The sequence below is a fragment of the Numenius arquata genome, chromosome 3, assembly GCF_964106895.1.
Source record: "Numenius arquata chromosome 3, bNumArq3.hap1.1, whole genome shotgun sequence".
Lineage (NCBI taxonomy): Eukaryota > Metazoa > Chordata > Aves > Charadriiformes > Scolopacidae > Numenius > Numenius arquata.
Window position 1 is genome coordinate 45142037 of NC_133578.1, and position 21460 is coordinate 45163496.

A 21460-nucleotide genomic window follows, 5' to 3' on the forward strand; every position below is an offset into this window, starting at 1 on the left:
TGACACTGTTGGAGTCCTAATCTCCAGCTCAGCCACAGCCATGCCCTCATTGATCCAAGCCCCAACCAGCAGACTGATGAGCCAGCTTGATCTCAGCTGTGCCCCGTTACCACAAAACCTATACTCTTGGCCGACCCTGGCTGCCACCCTTGGGGTCTTCCTTGCTTGTTTCACCCTGGGGGTTGTGGGAAGGGGACCTGGCAGATGAGACCCATGTCCTGCTATTCATGTTTCCATGCTTGGTCCTCAGGTCCCTGTCGCTTAATATGCAATAAGCCATTGCTGTGCCCTGACAATTTTCAACAGATTACTTGTAAATCACAGTATAGATTGAATTTTACTTGCAGTTATTGCAGAATAAATCAGGAGTAATATCATAGAATTATAGAATCATAGAATGGTTATAGTTGGAAGGGACCTTAAAGATCATCTCTTTCCAACCCCCCCTGCCATGGGCAGGGACACCTCCCACTAGAGCAGGTTGCTCAAAGCCCCATCCAGCCTGGCCTTAAACACTTCCAGGGATGGGGTATCCACAACTGCCCTGGGCAACCTGTTCCAGTGTCTCACCACCACCCTCACAGAAAAGAATTTCTTTCTGGTATCTAATGTAAAACTCCACTCTAATATCATAGAAGATTATGTGATTTTTACCTCTGCAAAATCAGAATGTGCTTTACATGAAGTCCAAGGTGTCCAGTTTTTCATTACCGGTGTAACTTTTTTTCTAGCTACCATAGGACTTATTTCTCCCTTGATACAAACACCTCAAGGAGAGGATATGCACCATATTTTATTAAGTAACTTTAAAGCCTTCAAGTTCTTCCATGATGCATGGTGCAGCGAGAAATAGAAAAGAAAAATGATAACATGGCATAAGCTTCCTTCAGAAGTTGGAATCTTGAATCTTGCCTGTAGGAGGTATGAGATGGTTGAGGAGCTGTGTGGCACATTAAGAAACTGTGGGAGGAGGTGAGCAGACTACGCAATGTCAGGGAAAATGAAACAGCTTGATAGTACAATCAGAGGGATCCTGTGGACATGAGAGACCAGTCGCACTTCTATCCTAATAACCCACTTGCACAATCCATCTTTAGAGATGATTTCCAATTCAAACTGTTCTATGATTCTACGATCACGAGGAAAAAGCAGTATCTGCCTTTACTGAAGCAAACATGAGTATATCTGTCTAACTGCATTTTAGCACTTTATTTCATGGGCTATATACTTAGTTTGATACTAAATGTCTGCAACTCCTAAATTTTGAAGAATCGTATTGAGTACAGGTAAGTTGTTTTGTGGCCATACAGAAACTAAATTATAAATCCTGAATCCCACTAAATATTTTTGACATATTTGTTACTGATCAAAAGGGTGATATAAAGCACAATTTCATAGCAAGTGTACCAAAGCTCACCATTATACAGGTGTTTTATATCCAGGTACTTGCATTCTAATCAACAGGCTTATTTCCTATATGCAATTCTTGTTTGCCATGTTGGAGGTATATGCTGTAGGTGTTAATCCTAAAACTGTAAGTTGCCTGATTAGAAAAGTGAAAGTGTGTACCTTTTTCCTTCAAATAGAGTAGTACAAATGAGTTCTGTCTAAAATTTTAAAGTTCCCTCTTCATATGCTCCCTCCTCCACTGTACTTGCTGTAATGAATGTGACATTAAAATCAGTGGGCCATTAGAACTACCCTACAGTCAGATGAATTGGTCCATTCCAGATAAGTACATCAGTGAGTTTTCTTCTTTTCTTTTTAACTTGATTGCCATTCTTTATAAAAGGCTTGAAAAGTCTTCTTCATTTATTGATGAAAGCTCTCTATGGAAAAGGCAAGTAGGCTATTTACTGTTTTTAAGCTCTTGGGACCTCTTGGTCTTCTGGTCTGCTGCACACCTTCTCTCTGTTGGAATGTCAAATACAGCAAGTAGGAAATTTGGCTTGTCCCCACCCTCAGTATACTTAGCATTTCATGGGTGTCTTTTCTTCATTAAAAGAAAATCTTGGCTTTTCAATTCTTCAGGAAAATAATTCTCTTTCATATTTCCAGGTCAAATAACATACGTATTCTCAACTGGCCTTCATTAGATTCAGTGGGTTTTATTCAGAATTGCATGTATGAGGCTGAGATTTTTATGACTACTCCTTCAGATACAACAGAAACATCTCCATGAGCCGCGCCAAGCCACCTGTGTCTCCTGAAGAAGATGAGGCCCAGACCATTAATTTACACTGGGGTATCTCATTAGTGATTGAAACTTGCTAGACATGAAAATGGTGAAGTCTTCTCCAGGAAGAAAAGGTGAGGTAGAAAAGCAATAGAAGGTTCTCTGCTCTCATTTTTCCAGCAATAAATAGAAGACCAGGAAATCACAGGCAAAAATACTCATCTAATAGTCCAGTAGTGTTGTGTTCTGTTAAGACTAGCAGGTCTAAGGATTTCGAGAGAGGACTAGGTAAGCTGCTTAAAAAGCTACTACTACTGCACTTGAGCAAATACATGGCCAGTATCAGAGGGCCACCTTTTCACAACTACATTTTGCTGGAATTAGCTCAATTCTTACTCTAATCAAGAAGTCTGCTGCTTCTCTTTCCACCACACAGTAAAATTTAAGCATACATTTTCATTAGGGATACAGCAAAAATACCTGAAATTAAATAAAATAATAGAATCATAGAATATCTCCAGTTCGAAGGGATAATAAAGATCATTGAGTGTAACTCCCCACTCCTTGCAGGAGTACCTGCAAGCCATATGACTAAGAGGGTCACCCAGATGCTCCTTGAACTCTCACGGGCGTGATGCCATGACAATTCTTTTGGATAGCCTGTTCCAGTGACCAAACACCCTCTTAGTGAAGAACTTCTTCCTAATGTCCAATCTGAACTTTGCCTGATTCAGCTTCATTCCATTTCCTTCTATCCTATTGCTGGTCACCAGAGAGAGGAGATCAGCACCTCCCCTTCTGCTGCCCTTCTTGAGGAACTTGTAGGCTGCAATGAAGTCATTCCTCAGCGTTATCTTCTCCAGGCTGAACAAACTAAGAGACCTCATCCACTGTTCATAAGTCTTGCCCTTTAGACTTTTCACCAACTTGGTCAGCCTCCTCTGGATGCACTCTAATAGTTTGGCGTCCTGCTTATATTGAGGCACCCAAAACTGCACACAGTACTTGAGGTGGAGCCACAACATTGCAGGGTAGAGTGAGAGAATCGCTTTCCTCAGCCAGCTAGCTATGCTGTGTTTGATGCACCCCAATATGCAGTCGGCCCTTTTGGCTGCCATGGTACACTGTTGACTCATTTTCAACTTGCCATGAGCACAAACCCCCAGATCTCTTTCCATGGGGCTGCTCTCCAGTCTCTTGTCCTCCAACTTGTACACATAACCAGGGATACCCTGTCCCATGTACAGAATCTGGCACTCACTCCTGTTAGATTTCATAGGGGTGGTGATTGCCCAACTCTCCAGTCTATCCAGATCTCTCTATAAGACCTCTATAGCCTCGAGGGAGTCTGTGGCTCCTCCTAATTTAATATCATCAGCAAACTTCCTTTATGTACATTCGACTACTGCATCCAGACAATTTATAAAAACATTAAAGAGCACTGGCCATAAAATTGAGCCCTGGGGAACAGCAATGGTGATTGGCTGCCAGCCTGATGCAACACTATTTACTATAAGGCTTTGAGCCTGACCCATCATCCAATTGCTTAACCAATTTATGTTCTTGTCTAGCTGTAGGCTGGACATTTTGTCCAGAAGGTTATAAAGATTTACTGGAGGTTCCCAGTACAGAAATAAGGAGTTATGTATATAAAGAGTAACTGGGAACCTCCATAATGAAAGCTAAATAGATTTTTCTGCTTATTTTATGAATTTGTGATATTGGGGATTTTTCCTCCTTATGTTTATTTTCAGTTATAAGTGCAGATAATAGTTTTTTACTGGCTTACTCCATTCATATTCTCTGAAGAAAACTGAAGCAAATTCTGTTTGATCAGAAGAGGACAAATCTGTTCTGGGACAACTTCAGGGTTTTGCCCAACACTGAGATTAAAACGGAAACTTCAAAATTCTGTCCTCTCCATACTGTTTATAGTCCATCCATTAAGACATTTCCAATGGAAAAATTATTTGCCATTTGGATCTCTCCATAACTTGTTCTGGGCAAGTTAAATTAGACAGCATTTAAAGCTGATAAGTCTCCTAGAAGTGGCAAAATAGCCATTGACTGTTGTGTCCAGCAGAGCCTCATAAAGCCATGTTTGTTGCTGAGGGACGCATGGGACAGTCATAGTAAGCACTGGGTTATCTAGGGGGGTAGCCAGCTGGATTAATTGTTTCTCCCATCTTGGAAAGCAGCAGGAACAGCAGTACACTCACTCTCCACCCTTCTGCTCTTCCCTGGAGCAACATATTTAAAACTTGCCATTGCTGCTGAAAATTTCTGCCAGCTTTAATTCTCTCTTCTATGAAAGGAGTATGTCGCAGGGGACTCAGAAATGGATACCCTAAAAATAGCGTCCTCATTAAATTTGTATGAAACTTTTTGGCTTGTCTGAAAAACGTTGTCCAATAGAACAAGTGTTGCCAAAAAACAAAATGGAAAAACTTGCTATGATATAGTACTTTCATAAAAGATAACAAGATGAGTGAATCCTTTCTACAGGAAAATTGCATATTTCAAAACAAATAACTTCAATATCACTCCTGTCCTCATTATCTTGTGATTTATATGGGAACTTACAGGATGAAGTAAGGCAATACTTTGAGTCTTTGATGCACTGCTGTATGCAGATGGCTCATAGCATTAGGCTCATAGCATTGATCCAGTCCCCTGCAGATAATGGGACAACTGCTTATAGAGTAACTGAAGTGACAATCTTGTTAGACTGGACTGAATGAACTCAAAGTTGTAAGAATATGTATATAGTTATTATGTAGACAAATATTTAATTGAATTTATTATTATCCTAGTTCAAAGATGAAAGCATTCTAAAGCATATTGCACGTCTGTTTATCATTAATTATGTTAGTTCAGAAACCAGATGAATAACCTTTGGATTTTTGTAGTTTATGTGTTAGTTAAATTTTAGATTAATTACAGTGACTCATGTGTTATTTATTTCTCAAACAATAGTACCCATATCAGGACCCATGGACTTGCAGATATGCAATTTACTTAACTGTTCTCTAACTTGATCTTCCTCAACCAAGGGGAAGTCTTACTTCATCCAGACTTTCTCTGTTACTTCCAAGGTCTGTGGCTCCTGAGGACTGGTCTGCAGTAAAGACTGAAGCAAAGAAGACATTCAGCAACTCCGCCTTCTCTGCATCCTCTGTCACCATGGCACCCGTCTCTTTCAACAGCGGACCCACGTTTTCTCTCGTTTTCCTTTTGCCTTCAATAGACTTGAAAAAACCCTTCTTGTTGACTTTCATATCCCTTGCCAGGTTTAATTCCAAGGAGGCCTTGGCTTTCATCGTTTTATCCGTGAGTAGTCTAACGGCTTTCTTGTAATCTTCCCAAGTGGTCACTCCCTTCTTCTGCGCACTGTAAACTTCCTTCTTCCACTTGAGCTTTTTCAGAAGCTCCCTGCTCAGCCACACAGGTCTCCTGCTTCCCTTGCCTGATTTCTTGCTCTTAGAGATGCACAGATCCTGAGCTTGCAGAAAGCAATATTTGAATATCATCCAGATCTCTTGATCCCCCCACCTTCCAGAGCCCTAACCCATGGGATTTCTCCAAGCAGTTTCTTGAAGACTTAGCCCTCCTGAAATCCAAGGTTTCAGTCCTACTTGTTGTTTTGCGCATACTATCCATGATCCTGAACTCTATCTTTTCATGGTCACTGCAGCCGAGGCTGCCCCCAACCTTAATGTCCTTCACCAGTCCCTCTTTGTTTGTTCACAACTAGGTCCAGTAGTACACCTCTCCTTTTTGGCTCCTCCATCACATGAGTCAAGAATTTATCATCACTACAGTGGAGGAACCTCCTGGACTGTACATGCCTGGCTGTGTAGCCTTCCCTGCAGATATCAGGGTGATTGAAGTCCCCCATGAGAACCAAGGCCTGCGATTGCGAGGCTACTTTCAGCTGACTGTAAAAGGCCTCACCAACTTCCCCATCCTGATCAGGTGGTCTGTAATAAACACCCACAACAGTGTCCCTCATATTGACCTGCCCCTTAATCCTCACCCACAAGCTCTCAACTCTTTCTTCATCTGACCCCAGGGAGAGCTTTAGGGACATCTCCTCACTCTCTATCCATTCCTTAACACAGAGGGCAACACCTCTGCCCCTCATTCCTTGCCTGTCCCTTCTGAACAGCTTGTAGCCCTCAATAGCCACATTCCAATCATGGGATTCATCCCACCAGGTTTCAATAATGGCTACTATATCATATCTTTCCAGCAGCACAGTGGCTTCCAACTCCTCCTGTTTGTTGCCTATGCTGCATGCATTCGTATACAGGCACTTCAGCTGGGCTGTTGGCTGTGCTTCCTTCTTAAGGAAATATCCTTTGAGGTGCCTCACAGGTTTTTTCTCTGTTGACTTCAACTACCTCAGGGACTGCTAGCTCATCTCCATAAGACTTTGACTGCAATGCAGTGTCATCAGCATGGCTCAGGGAGCCAGGCTGAAGGCCCTTACTAGCACCCATCCCTCTAACCCTGATGAGATACCCCACAGCTTGTCACAGACAAACCTGATACTATTACCACCCCTCCCCCTTCACATCCAGTTTAAAGCCCTGGAGCAACACATTAACATTAAAAGCGAGAGGTACACAGCAAGGAAGGCATATGGCCTTCATTCCCTAGACCCCGGCCCACGACCACCAGGACACACTGCGCATGTGCAGCTGGGAGGAGTTAAAGGCGGAAACTATGGAAATGATTTCTCGTAACTCATTGTAATAAAGACCGCCTTTTCGGGGAAAGGTTATGGATATGTATGGGCGCCCCTTGAATATGTAAGATTTGATTGTATAAATCCTAAGCTAACTGCCGTGGTGGATGCACACGATTTTGGTGGGGCGACCCTCCATGCTGCCCGGTGCTGAATAAACATACCTACTTTGCAACCTCACAGGTTGTGGAGTCTGCTTTCCACACGTCACTGGTTGCGGTGGTTATCTGGGATGCATGCTTTTTTGACTGAGGAGGCATCTGTAATGTAGATTGCCCATCTCACTCAACTGGCCTTCCTCAACCAGACCCTCGTATCTGTTCTTCAGAGGTACTGGGTGAGGTGAGGTGGGCAAGGGGTGAGTTCTGCTGCTGCCCCGACCGTGCCTCCATTCATTCTTATCATTTAGGCTTCTACCTTTAGCCTGATTGGGGCTGGATACAGGGGCTCCTAATCCCTGGCTGCTTTCCTCCCTAGTACACCTCAGCCTTTCAACTTCCCCTCTCAGCTCTGTCAGCAGGCTGAGCAGATCGTTCACCTGTTCACATCTCACACAGCAGGTCTCATAGCTGCCACTTATTACCAGTAAAAAGTCCTGGCATTCTTTCCTGAAAGATCAGTGTATTATCAGAGTTTCTTTGTGCTGCAGCTATTAAGGTTTCATTGTCCTGCCAACTACTCCTTTTCAAAGGAGGTTTTGACTGAGATCATCAGGGTTGATCATCAGGCTCCTGACTGAGGAGATAGCTTTCTTTGTCAGTTTGTTTAGCTGGTTGCCTATGTGGCTACTCCATCAGTACCTCAGATTTTTTCCTATTGCTTTCACTAGGTCCCCTGTCCTAATAACTTATGAGCTCACACTGTCCTTAACCTTCCTTTAACCAATCATGCACTCTCATATGCTCCAGTTTTTTTGTCGCTATTCACCTCCTTTGCTAGTTTCAACTTTGAAAGCTTTGGCTTTGCTTGCTCCATTCCTATGCTTGCTGGAAACATCTGTGTTATCTTCTGAAGCAGTCTGTCTCAGCTATATGTTCCCCATGCTATATGCACTGATGTGCAGGCCCAAGTTGTCTTCTCACAGGGAAAGTGTGAGACCCTCTCCTCTTATGCTGTCCCTCAGACACGTGTTCTTTGTTTCTCTTCAAGTTATGGTAATCTTCCCTAGCATAGTTAAACTCTTTCCTCAATAGATTAGCAAACATGTTTGTGAAGACACTCATGCGCTGCTGTAAAATGTGGCCCATCTCTGCTCAGTGGCCTTTGCTCCTCAGGGAACGTTCCATGATCACTGATACCACAAGCCCTGCCTGAAAAAACAGCCATGCAGCTAGTTATTAACTCACTGGATGAGTCCAATTCTTCATCCTTTCCCTCTGCCTGGCAGGATGGAGGAGGTACTATCTGGGTCCTCAGGATCTTCCCCCTTGCTCTTATAGCTCTGAAGTCACTCTTGATATGCTTTGTGTTATCCCACTGGTATTCCTAGTGCCCACATGGAAGAGCAACAAACAGTAATTGTCCAAAGGTCAGACAAGCCTTGGCAGTCCCTCTGCAACACCTTGGCTCCTGGCAAGCAATAAACATCCTGACTTGATGTCTCAGGTCATCAGATGGTGACTCCACCCTGTGTAGGAGGGCACCTTCTAGAAATATCACTTTTCTCCTTCATGTAGGTGCATGGTTTGGGCTCAGCCAGTGCAGAGTGTACAGTGAAGCAGGTGGATTTCCCCATTGCTAACAGTCACAAGGTTCTGGCTTTCCCTGGATGGCAGCCACCTTCCACCACCCATGTGACCTGGCCTCCAACTGTCCCTCCTTACTTGCTTTGTTCTGCTCAGTCTCTTGGAGATGCCCAATGGCAGTGGCCTTTGTGCCATGCCCGCTGATGGATGGGACCCCTTTACCACTGTCTCACCAAGGGGTGGCTCTCCTCTCTGCAGGAGTGTTCGACCTCAGCACAACAGCAGCATCTCTGTTTAGGAATCTCAAGGGTCTTTTTTTGTTTATTTCTAAACTAGTGCATCTGTAAAGATATAGTATTTAGAGGCTAAGTTGATGGCTGAGAGGACTCACAGTTTTGGATTTGTCTTCGTATGCCTCACTTGAATATGGGTCTTCATGAGAAAGATCTGAATGGTTAATGATCTGCACTATTGTATAAAGATATTTTTCAGCAGCTTTGGACTTCCCTGGTATCATTTTCTAAATCTTCCAGAATATCTGTCCCTGGCAGCGCCAGCAGGCTAGCCAGATTGACTTCCACCTGTGGTTCCAAGCATCCCAATCTAGACTGGGCGCAAATGCCCACTGCAGGCACTTGCTTTCACCCTCTGAGGGTCAGTCCATTTCTTGCATGAACATCATGCTTTCTGGCTCTCTCATCTACTGATGGCAGTATCAGTATTTTGCCTCTGTCTCCCCCATCAAATCTAAAAACAGCTCAGGAGAAGGAGTTGTGTGTTGCTGCCACTGCGTGATCTGCTAAGCTTATAAAATTGCCCTGTATTTGGATTGTGAGTGTGCTTTGAATTAGTGAGTTTACCACAAAGATTTGAAATCTAAATCCCTTAGGTTAGCTATTCAACACTCACGTTATTCTTAGAAACTTTGCTAGATATCCATACTTTGGGCATCTGAAAACCTGTAACAATTTGTCTTCACATCTGAAATTAAATTTAATCAGATATATGTGAAATGACAGCAAAATCCTGAAGCTAAATCCCAAAGATCATCTTCCAGTAACCCCTTCCTCAAACCCCAGTCTCACCTTTAGCTTCTTTATTTATTATTCTTGTGTCTTCAATGCTTCTTGTGAGAATTAGTCACCTGTGTTTCCCACCTGTAGACTTGTATAATGACAGGGAAGTCTTTATGTCTTTTGCCTTATAAATACTGTGTTGGCATGATTGCTAGTAGGATAATAATGAAGGAACTGTGCTTGCACCCAGTGTATGTTTTTTCAATGGTTCTGAAACAAGATGCCATCATTTCCACTTCTTCCTATCACTGTTAAACTTAGATTTTAATGATAATTCCCAAGAGCTGTCATCTCACTGTTTAAGATGTCTACACTTCCTCTTGTCTCAAAAGCCCATGGGGTCTGAACCAGATTTTGGGCTTGTTATGCAAATTATTTCTGTCCCTGTAATTAAGTGAAAGTCTATATAAATGTCTATGACACTGAAGTACTTCTTTGAAAATGCTGTGTAATTACATGAAAAAAAGTGTCAGCAGCTAAAACTACTGCATTCCCAGTGCAGAAATTCAGACTAAGTATGGAAGTGGGTAGAAGAATGGCTGCAAGCTTAGATGTAAATAATTAATTTGAGTATTTTAACTGCATCAGTTACATGTATGCAAGTACATGTAAAGAACCCTACAGTTAAATTTATTATCTTGGATTTCTAGTAAGTAATAAATGTATTAGTCTTTTCTCTTCTGTTTCATAATTGAACGTTTCAGGCATTTAATTCTCGCTTCTAGTTAAACGAGTAATTTTAATTACAAAGTGATTGAACAGTGTAAATACACTTCAGTTCTGATTAATATGGTTGTATTATGTGGTGGTCGTTTGTTAATGTTTCTGTAGATTCTCATCCTCTATTCACTGCAATGAATGTTTCTGTCTACTGTTTTGTTCTTCAGGAAACATGGTGTTAGAGCTCTAGTATTGTAGCAAAATTATTAGAAGTATATGTTTGAACATGTTTTAAGAAGATAAGACTCTTTTTACCAAAAAAAGCCCTGAAATTTTCCATATGTTTCTTTAAGTATATTTTAGATTTCAGTGAAAAAGAAGACCAGAAGTAAGGCTGCTTTTGACTAATACATTATGTGATACTCTCCAATGCATATCAGGTAGTAGTAGCATTCTTAGTGGATGTGCTACCCCACTTTCCTCTTGGGCTGAGTAAATTTTGTATTCATTTCTTTTTTTTTCCAGGGTTTGCTACTTAAATAAGGATTCATGTTTTCTGCTTGCCTTTATGCTTCTGTGAATAAGGCTATACACTGCCAGTAGACCATGAACTTCTCAGTAATTCTCCCCTCTAACTCCACTGGCGGTTTTTGTGCTTGCATATGCAATTCATTATATGCTGGCCTCTATGTATGAGTGAGGAAAGGGTGAGCAGCAATGATTGTAGCTTATGTTTCACCACTTGAATGATGCAGTTTTCTCCTGCTGTCTCCAACCTGATTCTTTCCCCTTCTTCTCCCAGTCACTTGAAAGATGTGAGTACCACACTTACTCTAGTGCTATCTACTTTGTTTTTCATCTTCCTTTTACCAGAGGAACAAAAATTGATTTCCAGGTGCTCATAAAAAAGAAAAGAAAGTCTACTATTAATAGAAATAGAGAATATACCAAGCCATAAGATTGCTTTCCCTTTCTCTACAGAACACTTTTTTTTTAATCTGTCATATGTTTGCCTACCTTTCTGTTTTGTCATCATATACTGAGGTATCAGTGTTTTGACACGAATTTGGAGATTCAGCTTTTGAGGAAATATTTGCTCATCTGTTTGTATGAAGCCTGATACCTAGGATGTTATGACTCTCTTACTTTTGGATACTACAGTTATACAAATAAGTGACCAATAACATGTTGTCAAATATGTATTTGGATTCTGTTGGGCACACTTTCCTAACATAATAGTTAGCAAAGAAGTCCTACAAGCAAACATGCAGGAGTCTTACAAAAGTTATGATCACCCATTTTCATATGGAGGAAAAAAGTATTGGTACAAGCTCTGAATGATACTCTGACAGTCTAGGAAGGCAGGTGTGCCTCTCTTGACCAGAATCTCAGTCCAGCAGAGGCATTTATTCCCCATTTTCATAATGTTCTGTTTGTTGTCTTTCTGTAGTATATTAGCCTCAGTACTAACACAAAGGTTTGGAAATTGAATACCAACTATTCAATAGACTGAACAGTCTATTATAGCCTGGTCAATGGTTTATGAGTTTGACTTTCTGAACAGCGTCAATATCTCTTTCACAAAATACTGAAGATTAGACTTTACTTCAAGTGACTGCTTTTGGCCACACAATTTGTAAATTTTATTACTGCTGGGGTCTCTGAAAACTTTTCTTTTCCCATTAAATGCACAACAGTAACATGCTATGAAATCTTGGATAATGATTTATCCTGAAACTGTAGAAAAAGTACACACATCAGCAGTTAATTTCCAGGCATAAGATCTCAGAATAACACACATTTTAGAATACCATAAACAAACAGATTAATTATGTTTTCTTCTTCTTTGCTTTATGTGTAAGTGTGTTGAAATGTTCAACTGTTTTTCTCTAGTCTTGGATTAACAAATTGTGAATGCTGCAGACCAGAGCCTGTGAAATATGACATATTTTTATTTGACTTAATGTCTTCTGCAGCATTATTTGGCACTACTCTAGAAAGTTCACTGCAGAGCAGCCTCAGCAAAGTGTCTGTGCCTTGATTTGATGTCAAGTGCTATTATTGGAAGGATAACAGGAAATGATCTGCTGGTGACATCTATTCTCTGTCTATGGCAACTTAATGTTGTTGTTTAACTGCAGTCTGTATTGCAGTTTAAATGTATGCCAGAGTGCATACAAAGGTCTGAGAAGGTTCTTCAGTGAAGGGGAAGTTCACAGAGAATTCTGTGATACTCAAATTGTACAGCTAAAGAAATTGATTTCCCTTTCTCTTCCCTGTTCTGCCCACTATTCCCAGCTCTGTCAGTACATATGCCTGGGATTTATCATTCCAGTGAGGATGTCATATGACTGTCTGATGTAGGTTGTAGAATCTGCCTCCACAATTCCATAATGTGACAGTGAAAATGAATTGAAAATAGGGCTATTAATATTCAGAGAGCTAAATATTTCTCCTGTCGTGTTTCCTTAAATTGCTGTCATTCCTTGGCACAATACAAACCCTTAAATTACTACTCAAGGAAATAATTACTGCTGTGTTTTTCAAGACCACCCCTCCCCTGCCCTGCAAAAAATGTGGCTGGAAATGTCACTTATGCAATCTATTTCGTATCTGGTGTGAGATTGATGTTACATATTCACATCTCAAAAGTATAATTAAATCCTGTGTTTTCCATAGAATGGAAAGAGCAACACCTCTAAAATATCTCAGAGCTATCAGTCAACAGAATTACTGAATATATACAATAAATAGTCTTGATTTTCTCTGTTAACTGGTGGCATTTGGGCTATAAGCTGTTTTCTATCTGTAAAAATAAATAAATTCTCCCATAATGGCAATGCATAGAAATTAAAGCTTTATACGATGATAATGAAAAACAGCTGAAATTGCTTTCTGTTGTAGCTGCTATGATTTAATAAGCGTGACAAGTATGAAGGGGAAAAAAGAATGTCCTTTCCACTATTGAGATAACTCACCAAATACAAGGAGAGTGTGACAGTAAAGAACTTTACATAGCTCATACTGGTGCACACAGCGTAGCAGCAATAGCAATATTGTGAAACAGCCAGACACTAACCATTCTTTAATAGCAAAAAGACACTATGTGAGAAACTTAAAAAATACTTTTTCTAATCTCTTTATTTTGTCAATTATGTATCAGTATTGTGATATAAAACACATAATTTGATTTACGTTTACTGCATTTAAATTTTAAGCCACAAACAGAATGTGGCCCCTTCCTCCTCCCTTTTTTCATTGCCCTGTGTTCTGGAAAGAGGTATGTTTATGGCCTTTGAGAAATGCTGTAATGTTGCTACTATGTGAGACAGCTGTGGTGGAAAAAAGAGTAGGTGGAAAAAGCAAGGCAAGAAATGGTATGCTTGTGCTTTCGTCAAGGGAGTGACTGACCAGTATTGTAGCTGGGTTTAACCCTGATGCTGGGGTTTCCTGCTGACGTAACATTAACATAGATCAGGAAAACTTACACTAAGAACTGCTAAAGGAAAGAAAGCAAATATAAGAGAGGGAAACAAGGAAGAATATACAATAAATAGCAGTTTAAATGAAAAAGAAAAGATCAATTCAGAGAAATGCAAAAAAAAAAAAGACAGGTAAGAAGATTCTATAACTATTTGTGAAGATGGAAAATAGAAGTAAGAAATGTAAAAAGCAGTGTAAAGTACTTCTTTTCTGACCACAGTAGTAATTTTACTACATGCCACTTCTGACGCTGTGTTTGTGATAAGTTGCGCAGCTTAATTTACGTAACAGTTACGCAATGACAATTTCTCATTCAACTGTAGCCTGCTGACAACTCAGAAAGTCAAGGCAGTGTTTCATTTCTCTGGCTTTTGTGATGGCTGGGGAAGCAGGGGAGGAGGGAGGGGAGTGGCTCTGAATACCCTGTGGTTTTCAGTTACTGTAGTTGTAAAAATAACCTTGGACAGAATAAAAATAAATAGCTTCCGATTTACAAAAATTCTGCAGAGAAGGAACAGCTTTGATTCTTGGCATCCATTCTTATCCAGAACTGCTTAACGCTGAGGGCTTACACTGTCATTACAGGCAAATAAAATGGGTGTACTGCACATTATTTGCATTATTTGTTTTGGCAAGTAATCTCTATAACAGTCATGGAACTCCTGCAAAAGAATTGACTTGTCATGGGTTGTTAATTTGGGCACTTCAGAAATCAGTAAAAAGTGAAGAGCATGGAAGAAGTATGCATGAGGGAATATTTACCTAGACTAGCTATGCTGACTTGAAAGGGAAGAAAAAAATTTCATGAACAGAAATCAGAGCATAGGAGCAGAAATACTGGTTCAAAAAATGAAGTGCTGATAAAAGTTAACTTAATGAATTTTGATTAGATAATAAAAGACAGTACAGCGCAGACCTGTGAACCCAATGGATGGTGAAACTTCTTTAGTTTCAGAAATGCAGCTCCAGGCTCTAAGGGCATGAATTAGCAATACATGCGACTAATTTAGTAGGAAATCAAGTTTGCATTGCCCTTATGAAGTTCTGTGGGATGAACAGTACTGGAATGGATGTCAGAAGAAAATAAGCAGATATCAGCTCTTTTAAGAATAACACAAAATATATTGATCAAAGTACTGTGGAAGTTGAAGTCAGTATTTTTCTCCATAATTGTGATGTTGACAAAGATACTATACTAGTCCTAGGGGAATTTGTCTTAGGAAGTTTTGCTGCTTCTGCTTTTCATTTCTGTTGTTCAGGATCTTAAACAGAAGGCAAATTGTCCTTAAAATATTAATGTTTGATTTTGAACAAAAGAGGCTGCTTTAGTTCAAAAATTTCCCTATGCAATCTGATTGGCTTACATTCCTCAAGAGCTAAGTATTTTAACGCACCTGAAAGACAAAGAGAAAACCTATATAGCTGCTTTCAGAAAGCAACGAGTCATGATTTCTCGTATCCAGTGATCATTACTGTTACAGTTTCTTTATTGCTTGCTTAGTTCATGTGACAGAGAGCTGAAATAAGTCTTGGGTTTCAAAGTAGGAGAAAGGAGGAAAGAGGCACACAGAATCCAGAAGCTTTTAGATCCATTTGAAAAAACTGCATTCAAGATACATTCAGTATTTTTCCAGGGCTTCAAGTGATCACTCAATCATACATTTCAGTCTACTTAGAAATTCTCAGATAGAGAATTACATTAATTTCTTCCAGTATGCCTCCGCTTTTTCAAGTTCATCTGATGTTATCAGGAGGCAGGATGTCAGACCACATAACTCATTCTAATGTTGCAATTAGAATTCTATTTTGCAATTAGAATGCTGATTATGGAGAAAAGTGTAACTTCCTCTGTTTCAAAGGCACTGTCCTGGGAAAGGATGGAGTTACTAATTCCAAAGGACTACGAGGAAGAGACTCCAAGATAGTGGAGTTAGTGACATATCAAGAAATATCCAGTATTTGTTAACTACTATATATATGCTGCATATCCATGATAGTATGAGAAATTTCAATACAGTGGTTTGAGATTCATCTAGCAAGCTCTTCAGATGTTTTTTAGAAACTTTTTCTGATGAGATGATCATTGAATTGATCACATGAAGCTGAAGAAGTTTGTGAAGTCAGAAGTATTTGAAGTTACTCAAAAGACCTGATAAACTTGCAAAAATTCGAGGACTTTTTCTGCCCCCTGAAGACTATGAATAGGATACAAGTGCATTTGCAAGCGCTCTCACAGAATTCAAATGAGTGGAATGTGTCAGAGCACTACTGCTAAAACATTGTCAGCAGAGAGCACACGTATCTGCAAAGGTAGGGCAAAATTTTTTATCACGTATAGACTAGCTTTCAGTGTGTATGGCATACTTGCTAGATGGAAATGGATATTACCATTTGTGGATCAGGCAGGGATGGATTAATCTGAATAAGGAAAAATCTTCCAGTGTGCTCTTTTCAGAGGGCAGAGAAAGAGATGAAAGCTAGAAATTTGGTAGTTGGATGCTTATTATTTGCACATTCTCTTCTTTGCTTTTTCCCAACATTTTTTCAGCAGTCTTCATGTGAAATTTTGCTGCTTATTTTTTATATGTTCTGCCTGACTGGAAATAGACATATTTTGTCCTTTATTCACCTCTGATCTTCACAGATGTCCTTCACATGTGAAATGGCTTCCCTAAGGCATGAGCAAACTCCATGACCTTTTCAATGTATTGAGCCTGTTCATAAGACAAAGACACCAACCTGACGTTGATGAGAAATTAAATACATTGTTAAAATCAAAACAGATCACTAGTACTCTTCAGCCATCCCTAGTCCCCACCCCTTACATCTTGGCACTTGCAATTTTAATTCAGGTTATTCTTGCTTTTTTGCACTTTGAAAAAGGATTTCTTCATTAAATGAGCTAAAAATTTTTTGGTATTAGTCTTCATTATCTTCTTTAATAAAGGAATTGATGGCATGGTCCATCCAAAGATTTTTTCATTAACTATCTTTCTTAATTGAGACTGTTCTTTCAAATCTTACTATAAGTTGTTCGGTTTTTTGTCCCTGATGCATTTTTGGTTTTAAAGTAATTTTTCATTCTTTCATGATTTAAAATTCAGAAATGATCCAGCCTAGAGGTATGATTTTTAAATCTACATAGTGAGGTAGAAACTGTCTGAGGAATTTTAACCTTTCCTAAAGCTTTTGAGGTTTAATGTATGGTTGCATACACATGTATAGGTAGTGGTTGTTTTCTGTGTATCACTCTAAACTTCATGATTGGCTTTCTGTTTGAGTTCAGGCAGAAAAATAAAAAAATATGGTTGTAGTTTTTTTTTCCCAGTGCAAGAGTGCTTATAGAACTGATGATATTCATCCACTTCACTTTTGTCACCTAATAGACTGACCAATATGTCCACTCATTTTCTGTGGTTGTGAAATCCATAAAGAGTAACTCTGACACACTAGATCTATGTGTTTCATTTTCAAATGTCATTGCTATAGAATGATACTGCAGTGAGACATCTCTAATCATTGTTCCTGTAGACATAAAAAATATTATTTTGCATTTGGGATGAGGAGGTGTTAGGTTTTTTGTTTGTACGGAAAACCTCCCTTGCTGTTTACAGGACCTGAAGTGTTCCCTTAGGGTTGTCTAACTGACATAGAGGAAATTACTTCAGCTGTAGGCAAGAAAAATAAAGGGGAAAGAAACAAGCATTCTTGGTAACAATCACACCTCCTTTGTACAGCATTTCCTTATTACTTTATCTTTTAGTTAGAGTATATCTAGACTCCATCATCTCACTAGAACAAAAAGAAGGAAAAAGAGCATTTCATTTTTTTCATTTTGAGAACTTTGATATAATTTAATCATTCAGAGATTGGTTAGAGGTCCTTTTCTTAAGCCTAGGCTTATTGGAACTCAAAGTTCTTTTCAAGTGAAAATTCTGGAATAGTTAAATAAAAAATAAAAAATAATAAAAAACCCCCAACAAACAAAACCCAACCAACAAACAGTTTATTCAAGGAGGCTCCTTTTTGTCTTTAAAAAAAGTCATTGCCAGATCAAGGTCACTTACGGCAAATACGCGGCTTTTTTGAGCTTTTAGATGTGATTAGTTAGTGTTCGCATTTCAGATTGAATATGAAAATTGCTAGACTAAATACATGGTAGATCACCCTATTTTTAGCCCATGCACTTGTGCTTACGCTAGCGTAACTTTAATATGTTCATGTCTACAGTTCTATTTGAGTCTTTAAGATATGCTTTTTGGCAGGATATCTACATGCCACATGGTAGTGAATTTTGCAATACCAAATTTATAAGTGTGTATGTGTATACATACACACGTACATATTTCTTTTATCATCAAAAGAATTTCTTTGTATTTTCCCAATTCAAGCCTGAAGTGGCTTAGAAGATTGTGAGTAGGCAAGTGAAGAGGTCTTGGGGGAATAAATATGTACAATGTTATGCCTATGCAAGAATGACATTAATAGAGAAGTGAATGAATGGATTGTGTTGTGTTCCACTACATACAAGTGCCAGGGAGCCGTTAATGAACATCAGTGGTCCCTACTATAGTTGAGGAAATTAGCACACTAAAATGATGGGCCACTGCCTCTTTGGCAGCCACAAGAAAAGAACTTGACTTCCTAGTTAACCACATAAAGTGCTAGGGAAGAGAAATAACAAAGAAAGCACATTGTGCCACTCCACACTCGGATGTCAGATATATGCATGCCTGAGCAAAAGAAACTTTTTAAATGTATGTGTTACTAATTATTTATATCCTATCATCAAACATTTAGCACATTTAGCTATGGTGAATATACAATTCAGCACATTTGGCCACTAACTCCCTTCTTATATTTATTTAATACTCTTTTCAATAAGAGTAGCTGAAAACTGTAAATGAAAACATTGTTCTACTGAAGTCAGTAGAATTGAGAATTTACTGCTGGATTCTTGAACCGCTGCCTTGTGTTTCAAGTAAGTGCAGATTAGCATAAAGCTATAGGGTACTGAGTGGGGACTGCTGGTCTATGTCTTTCAGACACTAAACAGAAAAACAAATATACATGATAAAATTTTTTGCCTCCTAAACACAGTATTCAATGCTTAGTCTAAACATTTTTAAATATGGAGATGAGATGTTTTTTCTTCATTCCTTCAAATCCTTCTCTAGAAATGACTAACAAATTTTTTAATATAGAAATTGGGCAATAGGTAAGTGCTGTCCTACTTGTAACAGTTTCAGCTGTCCTTGTCTCTTCACTCCATTGTCAGGGTGCTCTTTTAGGTATGTAGTTGGTCCAATGCATCCATAACAATCACCAGCTGTTGTATTCTACCCATCTGAGCAATACTGTTGGAAAGTCAACTGCATACATTGTACAACAGGATGGAATTCACTTCAGAAGAGATGCAAATGTATATGTGGTCTATTCGTCTTCTAACACCAATCATTAAAGTTCTATTCTTCCTCTAGAGAAATATCACATAGATGCAGTATCATTAAATGTGAAAAATTATAAACAAAGCAAGTGTCAGTTGAAAAATTGTTGTTTTGTTTGATATTGTGGTTCTTGTTTTGCTTTTTTTATCTAAAGAAACATTTTCCAGAAGAAAAATTATGTTTCTTGAAGTGCTGTTGTTAAATGAGAACATGGGTATTTTTGTTTTTCTTCATACTCGTATGCCTCTCTAGTCTCTCCTTCCATCCTGCTGAAAAAAACCCCCACGATTAAGTGAGATGTGTCAGCTATGTAAAGTGGTGTCTTGCAGTTCCCATTCTTACATTTTTGGCAGTCTTAGACAAAGTCAAGAGTAAAACGTAACAGTAGGGAGAAACTTGTGATTTCATCGCGTGGCTCATTGGCCAAGTGTGGTCATCGGCTAAGTGTCTCATTGTTTTCTCCTCTCTTGCAAACAGAAGTTAGCTGCTATATGATCTTTATGTATATTTAAGTAGCAGGATGTTCATTAGGTATTAGAATTTTTACCCAGCATTTGGTAATATATATATTTCATATTTCATAAATTATTTTTTGTTGGTCTTTGGTGGAAAGCTGGTAAAAGAAATGAGGAATTGGACATGTTACTATGAAATTCAAAATCTGCTTTTCACCTAATCCATACTTTTGCATTAGTAGGTAGAAGTAGCAGAAATGCAGACCATCTGAAATATTATTTTGACTTTTTTTTTGTTCTTGCAAACGTGGACGTCCTGGATGGACTTTTTTTTTTTTTTTTCTTTTGCCTTTAAAAAACATTCTGGTAATGTTCTTGTAGAAATAAATTAGATACTTTGTGGTAATTCTTGGCAGATCCCCCTCTCTAACTCTGCAATGTCAGTTACTGAGCAGACCACAACACAGAAGTGCTTTTGCTTCCCAGAGAAGGAAACAACAGGCAAATTAACCAACAGAGAACATAATGACACTAAACTGGCTAGGTGAAAAGCTACAGACTTAGGCCTACTATCTGACTAGTCTGAACTGATTCTTTTACAATCACTTTTTTGAAGAAGAATTTTAAGGTGGGGCTTGATTGTTTTCAACAGTAGTACTGAAAATGGCTGGACTTTCTCTTGTTTTCTAAGGCCTTATTTAGTTGTATTTTCCTACTTGTATTCAAAGCTACGAAAATGTTTTCCATGGCACAGGAATATCTTCCTGGTAGTCTTTTCCCTCTAAACTGAAACTAAGAATATAACTAAAATTTATTTGAGTTGGAGAACAAACTCCATAAAGGCAATCTCCTGTAACTGTCAAAAATGAGTTTACCTGTGATATTGTTAAGCAACAGGGAGGCTGTAGGAGTCTTCTGACTCTTTAACAGCAGTTAGACAATGAACACCTCCTACCTGCATTAGAAGTGAGTAGAACCTTGTGATAGGGTTCAAGCTTGTGTTGAATTTAGGGTCTTCACTATTCAAAATAAAACTGATGAGCATAGAAAAAAGTTGCATAGAAGGAATGGAGCTCTCACTAAACAAGCCTTCACATGGCCCTAGATTGGTTCCTTTCTGAAATACATTGAGTGCAACATGAAAATAAATGGAAAAAGATATTGGACTTGAAGAAAGTCTGCTTTGTCACTGAAGAAATCAGTAAACAGAGAAAAAAACATTCTAAAGGAACAAAGATAAAGGATGAAAAGAGAGACAATATTGCATGCAGCTTAGATCAGTCTCATAACAGCAGTTTATCAGTCTATTGATCACATACTATCTTTAGTGCTGTTTCACGGTCTGCTGGAGAAGGGAAACATATGTTTGGAAAAGGAGAGTGATGATGCAGACATGAAAGAGTAACATTAAGTTCTATAGCTGAGAGCTCTTGTGCCCCATTTTTTAAGGGGGAAGGAGTAGAATAGCATGTATGAATGGGCATGTATGAATTCCCCGAGAAATATCAGAAGTTGTCTGCCTTCTTATCCCTTCAGCAGTGTGGTGATCAGCATCTCCATGCTACCTATGATGCCTTGAAATGATTAGAAGTAGCCTGATTTCCCCTATTGCATTAATAAGAAGTTAACTAGGATTTATTAATTCAGTGCAACTGGGGACATGATACACCACTAAATGTTCGTTAACTCTGAGCTCTGTGCTGTGGTAATTCAACTGCCATTTACAGA